This window comes from Eublepharis macularius, chromosome 13 (assembly GCF_028583425.1).
Source record: "Eublepharis macularius isolate TG4126 chromosome 13, MPM_Emac_v1.0, whole genome shotgun sequence".
Lineage (NCBI taxonomy): Eukaryota > Metazoa > Chordata > Lepidosauria > Squamata > Eublepharidae > Eublepharis > Eublepharis macularius.
Window position 1 is genome coordinate 44,151,592 of NC_072802.1, and position 17,874 is coordinate 44,169,465.

At 50.8% G+C, this 17,874-nt stretch overlaps 1 protein-coding gene across 3 annotated transcripts in view; it reads left to right on the forward strand.

Moving 5' to 3' along the window:
- Positions 1-2,304: 2,304 nt before the first annotated feature.
- Positions 2,305-17,874, forward strand: part of NLGN3 (neuroligin 3) — a 46,788-nt gene continuing 31,218 nt past the window's right edge. For all 3 annotated transcript variants that reach the window (XM_054996290.1, XM_054996291.1, XM_054996292.1), the window contains exon 1: positions 2,305-2,475. The gene's annotated coding sequence lies outside the window, so the exon portion shown is untranslated. The remainder of the gene's footprint in view (positions 2,476-17,874) is intronic.

The following is a 17,874-nucleotide window of genomic DNA, read 5'->3' on the forward strand; positions in this document are numbered from 1 at the left end:
TGTCCTGAGGCACTGCAAATTCCCTGGCTTTTCGTTTTGCTTAGCTCTCTTGAGAGCTTGGAAACAGCTTGTGATCATAGACAGTCTAGCTTTCTCTCCCTTTCTGCCTACAAACCTGAGGTGAGGATTGAGAAGGGAAGAGGAGGAAGAGGTCTGCTTAGCCTTTATTTCATTGTCAGCCACTTCAGGGCTGAACAGCATTTCTCAGACTTAGGACGGCTCATCAGTACAAAAGAAACCTTTGCTCCAGAGAGTCAATTGCTCCTGATACCGCTGCTGGCAGAAACCGTCTGGCATTTTTTAGCTGAGGATCAGAGAGCACAGCTTCACATGAAGTCCAAATAAACCCAATCCACAAAGCAGGAAATGGACAAGAAAAGGTTAATTGGCTGTTACCAAAACCAGCAGCTAGATGCTTATGCTGATGGAAGGAGTCTCCTTGGGTTAGTGACTTTGGGCTGTGTTCATTATCTTGACACCAATGCGTCTTTCCTGCTGAGCAGAAGTTGCAACTCTAAGCAGGTAGGATCTGCCACACTGTGACCCAAGTGACCCTTTGAACAGGTCATATCCTGAACATTCCTTTGCATGCCAAGCGCAGTTCCTTTCTGCTCTGATGAAATCCCTTCCCATAGTTGTTCTAGCAACTGAGGGGTGTTTTGTGGATTCACTAACAGGGCCTTGTGCTGCCCCAGTGTCAGGATTTCACATAAGTTGTTCTGGACATTCTAAGTATTTGTTCAGAAATGCAGGCTTTCTGGATCCTATCAACAGGAATGTGGGCAACGTTACCAATCTAGCAAGATGGTGTGTTTTTTCCACCCTAAATTTCATGCTTGTAGCTGTTACAGTAATTTGGAGTATCACCCCACCCCCCATAAATCACTTGCATTGAATGACAGAGTCTCTTTGCTCTTCCTGCCACTTGGCTAAACCAGGCTGAGGTCAGTACCAGTGCATTTCTGGAACAATCAATGGGATTCAGGAGATCTCTAGATCCTTTTCCTGCTACAGCCAAGTTCTCATTTTAGTTTGGGGCAAATGACAAAACAGTTCAAAGGCTGAGAGAATGAAAGGCTAGGAATGTAACCTAGACATCAGGTGGGATGGGCCCCCTCTCCTGGCAACTGACTTCCCACGTTCCAGCCACCAGAGGGTGAAAGTGCTACATTTGCCATTTCTCACTAGTGGCAAGTGGGACGGGAGGTCCACTTTTTACCACAAGGCATCCTCGATGCCTCAAACAGTAGAGGTCTCAGGGGTGGTGGCTCCCATTTTTTCAGTCCCCCAACTAAAGGAAGAGGAGGCATCCAAGTGCATATAAGAATACTTTGGCTGGCTGGCTGGCTGGCTGAGACAGCAACTGTAAATGCCACAAGCATGGCAAGACCATGTGAGCACGGAGATGGCTGTTCAGCCCCACCTTCCTTGCTTCACCTGTCCACCAGGCATGACTTCAGGGATGGGGGGCGGGCTTGCAGAGTCACTTGGGGATGCGTGGCCCAAAGGTATACCTGCCGTGAATCTCTGCTGGCGTCTGATCAGCTAGGGCTTGGGTTTTCACAGTTTCTTGGTGACTGATGGGAGCTTCCCCGTCTCTGAGATGCTTATCTCTGAGGTGGCATTGAACAGAGCTGGGAGGCCCAAAGCGAAGGATAGCCCTTTGTAGTGGGGCAGCTGTGGCAAGGCAGCTTCCAGGCAGAGAATGGGCATAGCCAGAGGCCTGTGTGTGCAACTGCTCCTCTGAGTGTGCAACTTCTCCACAGCTGTAGCTCTTCAGGTCAGCCCAGTGGAATGGGGTGTGTGTGAGTGCATCTGCAAGTGGAGGAGGGGCATGGGGGCATGTGAGGGGGGCAGTAAAGGCCCTGGCAGAAGGGGGAAGGGGTCAATGGAGGAAGAAGCGAGGCGGTGATGGAGGCTTTGCTGCTCCATCCAGGCTCACCTGCCAATGGCTCAGCCACAGGTGAGGGGGGGGGGCTGCGGAAGCAGCTAAGGAGCGGGGGGGGGGGACGAGGCAGGAGGGCCACCCTGAGTCTCGCGGTGGGTGGGAAAGGCGTAACTGTTCTCTTCCCCCTCCCTGCAGGAATTAATCTCCCCACCACCACCACACACACACACCGGGTATAGGGAAGCTCAGGATGAGGAGCGGGAGGCTGGGAGGCTGTTCCTGGCCCGCTGGGCGGAGGCGGCGAAGGGGTTACCGAGCTGCCCCTCCTCCTGGCTCCCCCTCCCCGCCGTGCACGCGCCGCGCTCGATCCCGGGACCGGCCAGGCGGAGAGGCGCGCGGCCCGGAGCCGACCGAGAACTGGCGGGGCTGTGCGCGGGGCGGGGACTTCGGGGCTCGGCGGGGCGGCTCTGACGGCTGCGGGATCTCGCGGCCCCCCCTCTGCCCCGGGTCTGGCTGGCGCCCGGCATGGCCGACAAGGGGCCGCCGCCTCCTCCTCGGTCGCCCCAGCAGCAGCTCCTTCGGGCCGGGTGAGTGCGCCGCGAGGGGTCGGGAGGGAGCGCGGCGCGGCGAGCCCGGCAGCGGCGGCCCTCCTGCTGCGGCCAGTGGGGAGCCCCCGGAGCAGCCCCTCCCTCGGGCTGCAGCAGGCTCGAGCGCCCCCCCCCCCCTGTTCCCGGCGCTGACCGTCTGGCTGGGCGCGGGGGCGAGGGGGGGGCGTTGCTGCTGCGCCCGGGCTCGATGGCGTCGCCATGGAGACGGTGCGGAGGAGGAGGAGGGCACGGCGCGCCCCCCGCTCGGAAAGGCACGCAGAGGCGCCCGGGCTGGGGGGCTTTCCCGGGCGGGAGCCGCCTCTGCCCGGACAGGCGCGCGCCCGCCCTCCGCTTCCTCCGCCGGCGCCGGGCTGCTGGGGGTCCCTGCCTGTCTGCGCGTCGGGGCGCGTGCACGGGCGCTGCCTGTCGCCGAGGAGGCTGGCGCGGGGCGGGGGGCTGACTGGCATCCTCGCCCCCCAGTCGCGGACGCAGGCCGGCTCTGGGGAGGGTGGGGCGTGCGTCCCCCGGGGAGGGGGCTGAGCCGGGCCTGTTCCCTGCGCGTCCCCGCCGCGCCCCTCCTTCCCCGCCGCTTCTCCTTGGTGAGCCCCGACAGCGGGCATCGTCTGGCGTCCTGCGGGCGAGGCCTGCCTGGGAGCTGCTTCCCGCCACTGGGAGCCCCGTCTAGCTCGACCCCTTTGCCAGCAGGGCGGCTGTTGCGCCCGCGGACAGGGACGGAAGCAGTCGGGGAGCCCGCCGTACGTGATCGCAGCCAGAGTGGAGGAAGCGCCTGGGGCTGGCTGGCAAGGCGAGGCTGGGGCGCCCATCAGGGCCTTTCCTGCGGCGCGGGGCCCCAGCAGAGCCTTGAGTTGGTCGTGGCAGCCCGAGAAAACGGGTGCCCTCACCGCCCCTGGGGAACCGGCCTTGGACTGAGCTTTCCAGCGCCCGGAACGGTGGGTTGGAGGTGCAGCCTCTGCCCTTGCTCCAAGGAGCCAGGGCTGGTCCCTGGCGGGACCCTCTTGCGTGTGCCATGTGTTTGCATAGGAGGCTGTGGGCTAGCAAGTGAGGAGGGCTGCAGGCAGAGCGTGCCTTCCTTGCGTCCCACTAGAAACAGGGAGAGCAGAAGGAGAGCAGCAGTTTATCTGCTGATGATGAGCTGCCCTGGCTTGAAAAGTGTCTTCCCTTGCACAGTGTGGAAACCTCTGATATGGTTGTCCCGGCTTGGTTTGGTGAGCTAGAACAGCCCTGTATTGTATGGTGGTGCTGATGGGCATGGTGGAATGGTGGCCATAAGACTGGCAAATGAGACATTTAAAGGGCAGGGTTGGGCAAAGGAACTCTTCTCATGCAGGTGGAGAAGAAATGGGCACCACGTGCATCCTCAGCAGCAGGTACTTGATCCATGCCCGTTTCCAGGCATTAGTGCTTGCTTCCTGGTCCTTGGAGAATTGGTTTCATAGAAGGTCTGTGCACCTCTGGTGCTCATTCTCATGGTTACATGACATTCCTACCAGAAGCAGGAAGGGGGTGCAACTCCTCCTACTAGACGGGAGCCTGGTGATTCTTAGCTGTGGTGGGTCATGTTTCATTTGGAAGACATGGAGGTGGGGCTCATGGAGGGGATATCTTTGTTCTCCCCTAAGAAACTGTGCTCGCGGCTATTTTGCCTGGCCTGCTTTGCCATGCAGTGTGCAAAAAAATTGTGTCTCGCACATTGTAGATGTTCCGTGCTTGTTATCTCACTCCTCCGCAAGGGCCAGTAACTTGAACTTGATTCTTCACTTGTGTTCAAGATGGCTTGAAGTATCTCTGGAAGCAAGGATACCATAGAAATAAGTTACATCTCTGATGAGCAGATGCCCACTCTAGTTGCTGGCTTCTGGCCTGCTTTGCCCAGGCTGCAAAGGGAGATTTTGCTCTGCCTTGGCTCCAGAGCCATGAATGCTCTTCTTTGAAGGAAGCTGGGTGGCCTGGGCTGGTTCAAGCCATTTTGCTACCTCTGGGCCAGCAGCTGAATTTCCAGTTACAGGGAGGGCCTTGAGTCAGGAGTAGAGCACCTGCTGGACATGCAGAAGCTCCCAGGTGCAATCCCCGGCATCTCCAGTTAAGAGGTAGCAGGTGATGTAAAGGTTCTCAATCTAGTCAGAATAGAGGACGCTGACTTTGATGGACTGATGGTCTGACTCAGTATAAGCAGGGCTTTTTGGGGGGGAAAGAGGTGGTGGAACTCAGTACCGCAGAATGATGTCACTTTCAGACAGCTGGAACAAGGGGGGAGTTTTTTAAAGTTTAAATCGCCCTTGGCGAAAATGGTCACATGGTCAGTGGCCCCACCCCCTGATCTCCAGACAGAGGAAAGTGTAGATCGCCCTCCGCGCTGCTCCAGTGGCACGGAGGGCGATCTAAACTCCCCTCTGTCTGGAGATCAGGGGGCGGGGCCACCGGCCATGTGACCATTTTCAAGAGGTGCTGGAACTCTGTTCCACTGCGTTCCATCTGAAAAAAAGCCCTGAGTATAAGGAAGATCCTTTCTTCTTCATTTTTCCATATAACTGAATGAAGCAAATAAGAGAAGGCATACCTATCCTCACTTCAGACCTTCAGGACAGCAATTTCTGGGATGAAGGAAGGATGGGGTGTCTTCTTTCCCTTGAGTTTTTTTTTTAAAACTGCAACTCCTCATGGAGTGCTGAGTTGTGTGGCCAGTGGGGGACAGCCACAGTTACCCTCGTGCCTTGGAGCCTGTTATTCCAGGAGCCTCCGGCAGAGTGTGTGGGTGAAAGATTGAGGTTTCCCCCCCTAGGCTAGAGTATCCTCCCAGCCAGCCTGGAGACACTGGGATTTGGCTGCTCCAAGCAGTTTCCAGCACTATCTATTGGGCTGGGCTGTTGACATTTCCAAGGAAGTCTGATGGCGCATTAAGAAACAAATATGGTGCAAGGTCAGGGATGATGCTCTTGAGTGGGCACAGCAGTGAGTTACTTGTGCCATGCTTAAGGTTTCATAGTATGGAGTCTAGGAAGATCTTTTCAGGGAAGCAAGCAACCCAAACAGATGAGGACCATGAGGCATCTGGTTGGTGACAGGAAGTCTTAGACTTTTTCCAATGTTTGTTTGGCTGGGAGGCAGTTGAAGCTGAGCATTTGGCAGGAGGGAGCAGAAGTGTTCCAGACCTCCACTAATTCTGCTGGTGACGTCTCCCACAGTCTGCATTCAAACACTGCCAGTCAGTGATCCACTCTGAGCAAAAGAGGACTCAGCCCATCCTGATGTAAAGCTTTGCTCTAAAGTTAAGCATCCCTGTAGCCAACTCACTTGCTCACCAATGGTGAGCGTGAGCCAACTCCAGGAGACCAGGGAGTGAAGCACTTGTAAAGGGAAAGATGATCGCTTATGACTGTCTCTTTCTTTTATCCTTTCAATAAGGCAGAAATGGTTAATTTGAGAAGGCAGGCAAGCCAGTTATGGACTAGTAACTTTTGAAAAAAGATACAGTGCTGGAAGACAGGACCCACAGGTCGGGTGGCATTCAATTGGCTACTGTGGGAATGGCCAAGGACAAGTAAGCCACGTTCTCCAGTTTGCAGGAGCTGAGCAAGTCTGTTAATGATAGAGCGTTTTGGAGGTCTTTCCTTCATAGGGTAGCCATAGGTCAGAGGCAACTTGACAGCACATAACACACACACAACTTTTGTAGTCTAAGTGTCAAACTAGATGGGATTCTGGGAGATCTGTGATTGGGTCCGCCCAGGGTTTTCAAGATGCCAGGGTTAGCTACACATGGCCTCATTCAGAAGGAGGCAATGTGGAGAGGAAAGAGGAGTTTTAAACCCACCCATCCCCAGTTTCACTGAATCCCCTCCCCAGGGCTGTAAGTCTTAAGGTGGAAAAAGACAGACAGCCTGTCTTTTTCCTTTTAAGTGATAATTGCAGTAAAAGGTCACTTTCAAGCATCAAAACAACACCAGAGGAGAATTCAGCCCCCCCCCCCCTCCTTTCATGGCATTGATCCAAATCAGGTTCCCTGTGAGGCTGATATTAGCATTTGAAAATTCTCATGAGGATTCAGCCACAGATCTCTTGGCATTTCATTTAGTTAGATCTTTATTTGAAAGGTTTCATGTTGCCTGGAATTCCTTCTGTCCTCCACCCCACCCCTGCCCCAAACACTGGGGGGAGGAAAGGTACGCTGTACCTGCTGAGAGGTACTCCAATCCTCCTTAATGCCTGCCATGTTCCAGAACTGACAGTAAGTTTCAGTAACTGAGTGCTGCCTCTGATAGGCTGGGCCAAACTCTCTCTGTGGATTGGGTATCTGCTGGTGTCCCATGCTTCCTGTAGTTTTGGGCTGTGCCTGCCACTGTGCAGTTGGGGAAATGGAGGCTTCTCTGGTGAGATTCTCGCATTCCTTAATGGTGCAGGCATAGCTGGTGCCATGTGCTCTCACAAGGCAGTCAGGTGGGCCCATTGAATCTTTCCAGCAGGGCCGCTCAGCATCCATCTTTAATTTACTGCTTTTCTCTACTTGCCACAGAAGAGGCTGGTGGTGTGAGAAAAAAAAGGCAGATGTGAAGAGGCAGAGGGCTCCTGGTGTGTCTCTTGTTGGGACTCGACATCTCTGCTTTCCCATGGGATGGTGGTATTGTGGGAAGAGATGAGTATGCCATGCTGATGGGAGTGTTGGGAGCCTGTAGCAGGAGGTTATGTTTGGAGCCAGTCTCATGTTGATTATAAGATTGTATTCTAATCCCTTTTGCTGCTTGCAGTCTGAATTGGTACATACCAGAAAGGGGCTGCTGATGCCAGTTAAAATACCTGAGAGCTGGGTGAAGTGAGCATTACTATTCCTCTCTCAGACTTGCTCTCCGGAGGGGCAAAGCTCAGCTCCATATAGTCTTCTTGGCTGCTGCCAGAGGCCCTGGCCTGCACGGCTGCAAAGCATTCAGCTTGAGAATGTAGCTTATCTCTTTGCCTCAGAAAAGGGAGGGATGGTTGATGTTACAAGGCACCATGCAGAAGCTCCTTTAAATTTGTTCCATGTGGCTGTGTGCAGCGACCAGGGCATGCATTCCAAAGGACAACGTCCTGCAGAAACTATGCCCCAACTATGGGCACACAAATAGCACTCCACAGGAATGATGTCATTGCATAAAGTGTTGGAAGTTCCTGGTTCAAATCTCTCTTCATCAGAAACTTGCTATATGCCCGTAGGCAAGTCTCTCTTTCTTTGTCTCTCAGACTCAGTTTCCTATCTGCAGTGCTAATGCTAACCTATTCTATAGCAGAAAGATCAAGATGGGTAGCCGTGTGAGTCTGTCTGTAGCAGTAGAAAAGAGCAAGAGTCCAGTAGCACCTATAAGAGCTTGAAAGCTCATACTTACCACATATTTTTTAGTCTTATAGGTGCTATTGGACTCTTGCTTTTTTCTTACTACTCTATAGGAGATTGCAGAAATGTTTGAACATGGAGAACATGCTATATAAATGCTAAGTGTGTGTGTGTGAGTGTGTGTTATGTACTGTCAAGTCACTTCCAACTTACGGCAACCCTAAGAATGAAAGACCTCCAAAGCATCCTATCATAAAAGACTTGCTCAGACCTTGTAAACTGACTTCCTTTATTGAGTCAAGCCATCTCATGTTGAATCTTCATCTTTTCTTACTTTTCTTCAACTTTTCTTCAACTTTTCAGCATTACGACATTTCAAGAGAGACTTGTCTTCTCATGATGTGACCAAAGTACAATAGCCTCAGTTTTGTCATTCTCTCTTCTAGGGAGAATTCAGGCTTGATTAGATCTAGTACCCACTTATGTGTCTTTTTGGCCATCCATGGTATCCTCAAAACTCTCCTTGAGCACCACATTTCAAGTGAATTAATTTTCTTTAGAAGTGGTTAAAATCAACCTGTACATGTTGGACGTAACAGATAAACCAGGCCTTATTTGAGAAAAGACGGAAAGACGGCTACATACATTCACGTTCTGCATGATGAAAAGTCACTAACCATTATGAAACATACACATACATGCACACACACATACTAATCAGTTTGCCTATGTATTTCTTCATAAGCCTGCTCGTTTGCATGCCTCGCCTGCTATTAGAATTCTGGCAGAGTGTGGAATGAAATGATAAGGAGTGATGTGAAGGCTAAAGAGGAAAGGCATGGGTTGTGAAATAGCTACCTCAGCATGAGATGTAAAATATGACTTGAGGCCCTCAGAGAGGCAAAGGGGGTCCTGTATGACATGCAGCCTCTATACTTTGAATATGGAGAACTTTGGGCCAATGCTTTTAAGTGTAAGGCCACAAACAAGTTATTTAGGCTGCAAGGGGTGGGAATAAATTTGCAAGTCCTTTGAGTTCTGTGCCAGGTTTCATTTGGAAGGTTACCAGGACATGAGTTCCTGCTAAAATGCCCATATTGCTAAGCTGCTGCATATGGGAACTGGCTGGTGGCTGAAGGCTGGTCTGCACAGTCCTGCGCTCCCGCTTGATGGCTGTCTGTGGAAGGGGTTCTCTCTGAGTTGACATGAGCTGGTGTTGGGACTGGAATCTGTGCAGTCAGGGCCAGGCACGTCACTCTCCGGGAATTTGCCCGAGGAAGTTTTTTTCCAAGGTAGCTTACATAATTGTCCTCGCCTCCATCTTATCCTCTCAACAATCCTGCAAGGTAGATTAGGCTGAGAGAATATGATTGGCCTGAGGTCACCCAGAGAACTTCCATAATAGAGAGGGGATTCAAATCTGGTTCTCCCAGAGCCTAGTCCAACACTCTTAGCCACTACACCACACTGGCTGTTGAGGCTCCTGCTAGCTGGTTCACTGCTGCCGTTTAGCACCATCACTGTAGATGCCTGAAGGTGATATTGCAGCTACCAACTCCGCAATGGTCAAGTGACACAAAGGGTCTGACCGAGACTCATCTGGTCATACAAAGCTGCTGTGTTTAGCTTGGCCCCGCAGTCTGAAACTTTGGCACTTGGAGTGTCTGTGTTGTGTCATTCTCTCTGGATCATGAGTCCTCATGGTTGACATGGAAGCTTTATGTTTGAGCCATAATGGGCCATTCATATGTGCAAGTCTTCACTTGGATATTATTGCTCCTGAGAGATGAACATGCAATGTGTGAACTCTCCTTACCTCCCTGTGTATGTGAAGGATGTGGACATGCAGCTTATTCACAGATTGTAACCGTTTGCTTATTTTCCTCCATTCACATGTCATAAAAGCAGCTGGGATGCTGCAGCAACAAATTATCTGGATATTAGTGCTTGTAGCAGACTCTTTGCAAGAGGACTGGAAAAAGAAAAGAAGCAACCACTGGTGACATGTGAGTGAGTCTTTGACTGCACTGAGTTCTGTGTTGATGACAGTGATTCAGATGGAGCGAAGGCATCTCTTGTTTGAAGATAACAAGCAGACACTCACCGGAGTGGGGGCCTGAGGCTGGCAGCTGTCCAGATGCCAGAGATGATTGACTTGGGTCAGAAGAGCAAGAAGGGGTTGGCATCTGCAAGGCGTAAGAAAAGGCTGGCATAGGTACCAGGAGAGCAAGTCTTCACTAAATCCCGTGACCAGTTTGCAAGTTATTTTTGTCACCAAGATTTGGGCAAGTGCAGTCCCTGCCTCATTCCTCATTATGCACAGAAGGCAAGGACTGCTGTAGGATTCCTGTGGTGACTTGAATCTATATCTGCAACAAAGAACTTGTAGCATTTTGCAGAGAGGGTGATTGCAGAGCCAGCATGGCAAAAGCCATGAACCTGTGGGTCTGTGCTTGTGGTAAGGCACTCAAGGATGCAAACTGAAGGGTTCCCAGAGCAATGATGTCCTCCCAGGTGCCAAGGTGACTTTGCGCACCCTGGCAGCCTATGTATCTCTCAGCCTAGTAAGGCCATAAAAGTCTGCCAGCTCAGGCTTTGCTTTTGCTTTGGCAGTGGTCATTTGGGACATTGGCCACCATCCCTGGCTCTCATTGTTCTGTCTGCTGGATCCCCCTTGGGTCCTGGTCCCAAGGACTGGTACTTCCTACTCCCCATCCTATTGATCTCTGGGCTGCAGCCTAGCATCACAACAGGAAAGCAAGGAAAAGTGGGGGGGGGGAGTCCTTTGAGGTTTCAGAGCTGCTTCAGTTAGTGAGACAACCTTTGCAAAAAGAGGATGCCTTAATCCTCCCCCACTTGATCTATCATCCCCCACTGTAAGGCCTGGGGAGGGGTCCATACTGGCTTTTGCACATTTGACAAAGGAGCAGAGGAGGGCCAGAAAAGGGCCTGGGAGCAATCTTCCCTGTGTAAAGTAAGAGGAAAAGATGGCAAATCTAAGGACCTAGAGAGGCGAGGTCCTTAGCCCTGGCCTGTGGAGACTCTGTCGCCTGCCTTGAATATGAAAGGGAAGGCAGCCTGGGAAACCTTTGCTCATACACTGTTGTCCCTTTGATAAGGCCAAGTCACCTTTGTGGTCCTGAGCTGCAGTTGGTGGGTGTGCCAGGGAAGAAGGTGCAGGAGGCCAGGCTCCCAGTGGGGGTAGGACAGAAGCAAGCGGACAGGTGCCTTTTGGGAAGGTGCAATGCAGGCTCCCTTGGCCCACCTGTGTTTAGTTCAAGGGCACACAAATGTGATATTCAATTTGTAGTCAACCTGTGGCTGGTGAAGAACAGGCTCTCAATGAGACTGGTACATAGAAATTGAGCAGGTTGCTGGCTGCATGCACAATGCCATTTGCCTGCCTGCCTGCTGTCTGGCTTAACAACCTCCAGGGAGATTTACGTCATGCTGGAGCAGCGGGTTCTGCAGGAAGCCTTCGGGAAGGCTCCTCTGAGCACCTAGCCTTCCATCTGGGCAGGACCATGTCTGTCCTGCCCAGACCTTAACAAATATACACCCCTTGACCAAGGGCTTCAGTAACCAGACTAGGTCCTGTGTGAGGACATTGGTGGGGGGCAGGCTGCCTCCCCTCCAGGTTTGGAGTTAGATTTGAGCCTCAGTGATGGAATCTGACAATGCTTCTTTGCAATTTCTCCCCACATAATTAGAGGCCTGCACAGTGTTCTCATTCTCCTCTGCTGGCAAGAGCTTTAGAAACCATTTGTGTGGTTGGTGTTCTCCACGATTCTTTTATGGCAAATCTTTTTGGAGCCCTGCTAGTCTCTCCCTCCTACTCAATGGGTTGATCTGGATTCATATGCAATAGGGATTATACAGGTTGGTATGCAGTGTTGCCAGATGGAAGGCCTTTCTCTGATCTTTTTAGGGATTGGGGCTCCAGCTTTAGTCATCTCTTGCATCTCTTTGCTTCTTTCTGCAATTTAGCAGGAGCAAAATAAATTAAGCAAAGCAAATAAATGCAAAGATGCCTGATTTGCATGATTCATGCCAGCCACAGAAATGTTTCTTCTCTTGGTACATAATATAGATTGGTGTGTGTGTGGGGGGAGAGATATTAAAAGAAAGCACACCAATGCTACTTGACCTCTTCATGCGTACAGAGGCTCCTTTAAGCTTCTTTTGTGTTTTCTAGGCATACAAGACTGAGTGGTGCTGAAAGGACAGCAACCACCTGTTCACCGTGCAGGGAAGCCAAACCTTATCATAGCAGTTCCTGAGTTTTCCCATGAAAAGCATAGTATCTTCTTGTAAGCAGCGGTTCAGGCAGTAAGCCTGGCTCTGGGTCTTCAGATTGCTAGGGGGGTGGGTTTACACATGAGTGAACCCTTTGTCATACCCCTCCCCAAATTCTAGAAATTCCTCCTTCCAGAAAGAACAGTAGAGTATCAAGAAGATCAAATCAGAACCCTCCTTCTTGATGTCTTATTTTTCTATCCTGGGGGAGGGGGGTTATTTATGGATGAAAGAACATATATTCATGTGAGTGCTCATCTGCAGTCTGAGATAGTGCTGCTCAGACATTGATTGAGCATCTCACCTGTTGTTTGTGAGAACGAGCCCTTAGCGTCTATAGGAATTGAGAGTGGGGAGGGGCCAAGGCTCAGTGGTGGAGCATCTGCTTGGCATGCAGAAAGTCCTAGGTTCAGTCCCTGGCATCTCCAGCTAAAAGGATCAGGTTTTGTATCATGGCTCCAGCAAAAGGCAAGCAGTACTCACTCCTCCAAATCTGTGACAATCCCCATCCTTAGTGTAGATGGATGCAAGCTGGGTTGAAAGTATCTTGGAGCAGGTACAATGTGAATCATGTCCTCAGCTGCTGGGAAGCTGATCTAATAAAATTTCCTCTTGGTTTAACTTGGTAGATGTATTTTGTGTTGTTTTCAAGATTTAACAACCTTTGTTTAGAAGAAATTCCCTTCCCTTTCTGTTGCCTTAGCCGAGCAACTGTGAACTTTTCATTGCATTCTCTTATGGGAGACTGTCTTGGATGTGCTTATTTGCGTCAACTGGGTCTGTGTGACTCTGTGAGCTCTTTGCTTATGCGTGCTTTCTGCTTGTACCACTTACAGTCTGGATTGTGGATTAATGCTGGAGCAGGGGGGGAGGGTGGAAAAGGAAGAGATGTCTTCAGAATCCTGTCTTAGGATGGTAGAAACTTCCAAGGCTGTTATATTGTGACTCTTTACTCTGCAGACCCCAAGAGCTAGAAACTGGCTTTTCTGTTTGAAAAGTGAGCTTTTTGGGTGGCTGGACTTATTTTTAGACCTTTGGTATTGGCTGCCTCAGTTGCCCAAATAAGAACTTTCTGTTGCTTGAATATTCCCAGATAATTTTTTTTGTTTGAAAAAGGAGGGTTGGAGTATTGCTGCAGATGCTTCTTGGAAATTATTTCCTTCTTTGTGTCATGTTGTATGTTTGGCTTGTGGTGGGAGGAGTAGTAGTGAATTTTTCCGAGAAATTGATTTTTGCCCACTGACAGATGCTGGCAAGGTAGCTGGTTGTGCTCCCAGCATCTTTGAAGGAATGGTGTTTTCTTACTTACTTTTCTACAACATGCTCTGCATGGTCTGTGCAGTAGACCTGTGTGAAGGGCAGGAACCCTGAGTGACTCTCCTCGGTAAAATATCTTTCCTCAGGGGAAATGGGCCCTGCTTGCTAGAATCCCTGCCCGTGTATGTCTCAGGCTAAAAAGTTAGCATTGTAACAAAGGACAACGGTTTCTGCTGAGGGTCAGGCCTTGAGACATTGCTGGTTGTGCCGCACAGTATTGTTTTCATCTGGACCTTTGGCTTGAGGCAGGCTGTGCCGTTGGGAGCCATGTTGATGTCTGGCATCATTTACCACCTCCGTTGATTTTAGAGCTCAGGGCCAGCTTGTCCATTAGGCGGACCTAGGCCATCTCCTAGAGCACCAGGGGTGGAAGGGTGCCAAACCCAGCCCTGTTGCTGCCCCACCTACCCACAGTGTCAGGGTCTGCTTTGGCAAGCAGTGGTACCCCTGGCCCCAGTAGGCAGCCTGCGGCAATCCTGCTCCTTCCCTCCCTCCATTGGGGATATGTGAGCAGGCCTGGTTCCTTTTCTAGTGCCTTCCAATCCACCTCCTGGGAGCCATGGCACTGCTGTAAGCAGTGAGGGTGGTATGAGTATAGGTGACTTCCTTGCAGTGTGTGTGTGTGGGGGGGAAGATGTATGGGGGAGTGGCAAAGCCATTTGCCTGGGGGGCCAAAAATCCTTGGGCTGGCCATGACTCTCTTGCTTACTCCCCGCCCTGTATTTCCCTGGGGAGTTTGGTGCATAGTCTCTGGGATTGTTTTAGGAAGGGAATGACCCATCCCTGGCCACACACACTGTCCTGCTTGCCAACAACTTGCCCTTTGCCACTGCCATGTTGATTCAGCTCTTCTGCAAATCATTAAACAGGAGCGGCTGGGGCCACCTGGGCATGATATCTATGCATGTGGCAGATAATCTTTGACAGATTATTTTGAACTAGGATGGTGTCTGAAGCGGGCTGTTTCTGAGCAACTCCTTCATAGCCATTAAGGATTTCAGCCATCCAGCTGAAGAGAGAGTCTCCTTCGTGTGCCGGTAGCTGCTGCCCAGCCGGGGCTTGTTCCTGGCAGGGCCTGGCGCTGTGGTGCAGGAGCAGCTGCTCATGATGTGCTGGTGCCAAAGCTTGGAGACAAGGGCAGGATTCTCTGCAATCCTGCCTCACAGAGCTGTGAGAAGCCAGAGGAATGCCCCGCTGCTGCAGCCAAGAAGGGATTGTTCACATCCATCGGGCAGTACAGCACAGGGTCTGAGGCAGGGATCTAGTGTGATAAAGGTTTTGTCTCAGGAAGCCTTGGTGGACTCTAAAGGTGCACATGGAATTTTAATGTTAAGTTATTGTCATGTCAGCATGGTGTGGTAGTTAGAGTGTCAGAGCAGGACCTGGGAGACTCCAGCCATGTTCCCACACCAACCTGGCTCTAGGAAGTGCCTGTCCCCATCCTCTGTCTCCCACCCTTGTCATGAATTTTCACTTAAGCCAGCATTCCAATTCCCCATTTTCCTTTGGCTTGCCAAGTTGCCTCTTTCTCAACTATTTCACTTAGCTTCAAACTCAGTGAGATCTCGGGTCAGGCTGTCTTAAACCCTGGCCGCGCTTGAGAGCTCTATATGCATCAGGCTGATACCTCAGAACTGCCCAAGGTTGCTGGTGTGGACTTGGGGGGAGAGGCCTCTTCTCCCCTTACATAGCTGCTTGTAAGGAAAGAGATCAGGGATTGCCTATTTTGAGATGCAGAAACACTGAGAGCTGACAGCTTTATAAAGCAATGCAAGTGGCCTGTGTGTGACCCAAGCAGGGTGGGTGGTGGTGATTATATCAGAACCACCTTGGAACCCTGATGGATTTTTGTCATCTGAGGGTAACCCGGAGATCAAAGCCTCTGACTTTGACTGAATAAACAGGCCCCCAGGTGACATGTCATCAAAGTGAATTGGCCATTCTGCAGCTTTAGCAGGAGGAGCGATTGCTATTCTACCAACGTTCCTTGGCCAAATGTCACTCAGCATCTATTTGCAGGTGTGGGAGGAAGAGGCAGCAAGCCCTTGACTAGCAGTTACCTGTTGTTGTTTCACATATCTTTGGTTAGCCACCTTGAATTTTATTTTTTTTATTTAGACGTTTATGCCCCACTTTTCTCTCCAATGAGGACCCAAAATAGTTTAGAAGATTGGCCTTCTCCATTTTTTTCCTCACAACAACACTGTGAGGTAACTTTGGCCGAGAGAATGTGGCTGGCCCAAAGTCATCCAGTGAGTGTCTGTGGCAGAGAGTCTCTCTACATGAGACCCCTCAGCGCGTGTTTGTCAAGTGTAGGGATATGCAATGTTAGCCAGGAAGCGTAGTTTAAAAAGGCAGAGCCAACTGAAATCACCTCAAAGGATTTGTTAATTTCATCTTCACCTCTCCAAAGGCTCTGTCAATCTCACCCCTCTAAAACTGTGTGGGATTGCAACCAGAGGACAGCAAGGAATGGAAATGGGCTGGACCTGCCTTCCAGAGCCAGGCTTGGACCTGGAGAGGTTATCATGGGCTGAAGTTTCCCTTCTGGCATTTAACAGCCCTTTCACATAGCTCCTTTGCCCTGCTTCCAGCTCTGTCTTTTAAAACTACCCTTCGTGGCTAACATCGCATCTCCTGACACATGTTCTTCATGTGTCAGATATCTCGTGTAGAGAGACTCAGAGTAGAGATTCAAAGCTGGGTCTTCCAGATTTTAGTCCAACCATGACACCACACTGGTTGAATTTTTCTTTAGAAAAAGAGGGGAACTTTGCTTTGGCTGTCATGAGCTCAGCCAGGATCAGAGATTCAGCATTCCTTTCCACAGGCCATTCTGCATGTTGGCATGCCAGTTTGTTGGCTTTGACTTAATTGGGGACAGGAAAGCTGAAGTAGCCTCCTTAACTGGCCATGTTTCTTGGGAATTTCTCAAATTAATATAATCACAGATTATATTAATCTTGAGCATCCCAGGAAAACCTTGAGCTTGGTGGTCACTTTCAGGTGTAGTTTTAATCCTGCATGTTCACCAAGGAACTCAGGGCAAATTGTGTGGTTCTCCCCTCCTTGAGTTTACCCTTACAACAACCCTGTGAGGTGGGGTAGTCTTAAGAGTGACTGACCAAAGGTCTTGGCAGTGAGCTTCATGGCTGAGTGGGGTTTTGTTTACCCATTTCTAACTGGACACCATAATACCACACTGGGTTGTGATACTGAGTGCCATCTGAGACCAGGAAGTGCATGAAAGGGTTGATGCTCCTACTGGAATGATATGCAAAGTGAGAAGTTAATTTTGAAAAATTAAGGGAAAGCACTTTTAAAAGAGGAACTTCCTTCTATGGTCTGTCAACTGCTGCCGCCGAGACATTAATCAAAGGGTGGCTTGAACAGCTGGTTCTTCATGCAAGGGGCAGTCACAGACAACCTCTTTCTTCCCCCACCCTTCCATATATTAAGTAATGACTGTGAAGTAGTAAAATTTGCAGATGATACCACATTTTAGGGCTTCTCCAGACGCTGTGGTTTTTTTTTAATAGACGGTGCAGCCGCCACTAACCCACCCAGACGACATAGTCCTGTTGTCGGGAAATGCCTTTTCCTGGGCTCTCAAACCACTAAATGTACTTTGCTGGGAAAGAGCAAGTCTAGCCCCAGTTCGTGGAACAATCGCCAGTCTTGTGCTGTGTGGTGTCCTGCTGGCCAAGCTCCCTTTCTCTTGGCTGGCGTTTTGTGCTGGCATCTTGTGGTTCATCACCCCTTCTGCCTCCAAACTCCCATCTGTATCCAGACTTCCTTTTGTAGCTCTAAGCCAGAGGTGCGACCATAGCAGATATTTCTAGGAAAAGGTACCAGCTGGTGTGAGGGTGTGATACTGCAGCCACTTACTTGAGCGACACCATTTGGATGGGCCCAAATGCTGTGTGACTTGTGGGGGTCCCATGCGGTGATACATTATGCTCAGTGCTCTTTCAGCCCTCTGTTTGGAAGTGCTCCTGGCTTCCCTGGCTAACTTCATGGCAGCTGTGACAAGGTGGTGTGTCTCTCCCTGATGTTGTTCTGGGGTTTCTGCAAGCTCTGCTAGCCCAGTCTTGGCTGGAGGAAAAACTCTTGCTTGGCTGCACAGGCTCCTGGGTGCCCTTTGCCTCTTGCATCTCTTTCCCTTACTCCCTCCCGCTTTTGTTTCACGAGAGTTGCTCGGCATGTGAGAAAGTATAGCTTGCCTAAAGCTACCTCTGCGGCAGGCCCTCGTTTCATGCCCCAGTAATTTGGAAGCCGGCTCAGCAGAGCCCTCCTGAGTGCCTTCCAAGAGTCATTTGCCTGGTTCAAGGGGAGTGGAAGTTCCCTCCCACCCATGTCTCAGAGCCTGCCCAGTTGCAGTCAACCTGCACGACCTGGTTTTCATTCTCCTTCGGCTTTGCCTCAATGGAGGGAGGATGAGGCTGGGGGGGGGGGAGGAT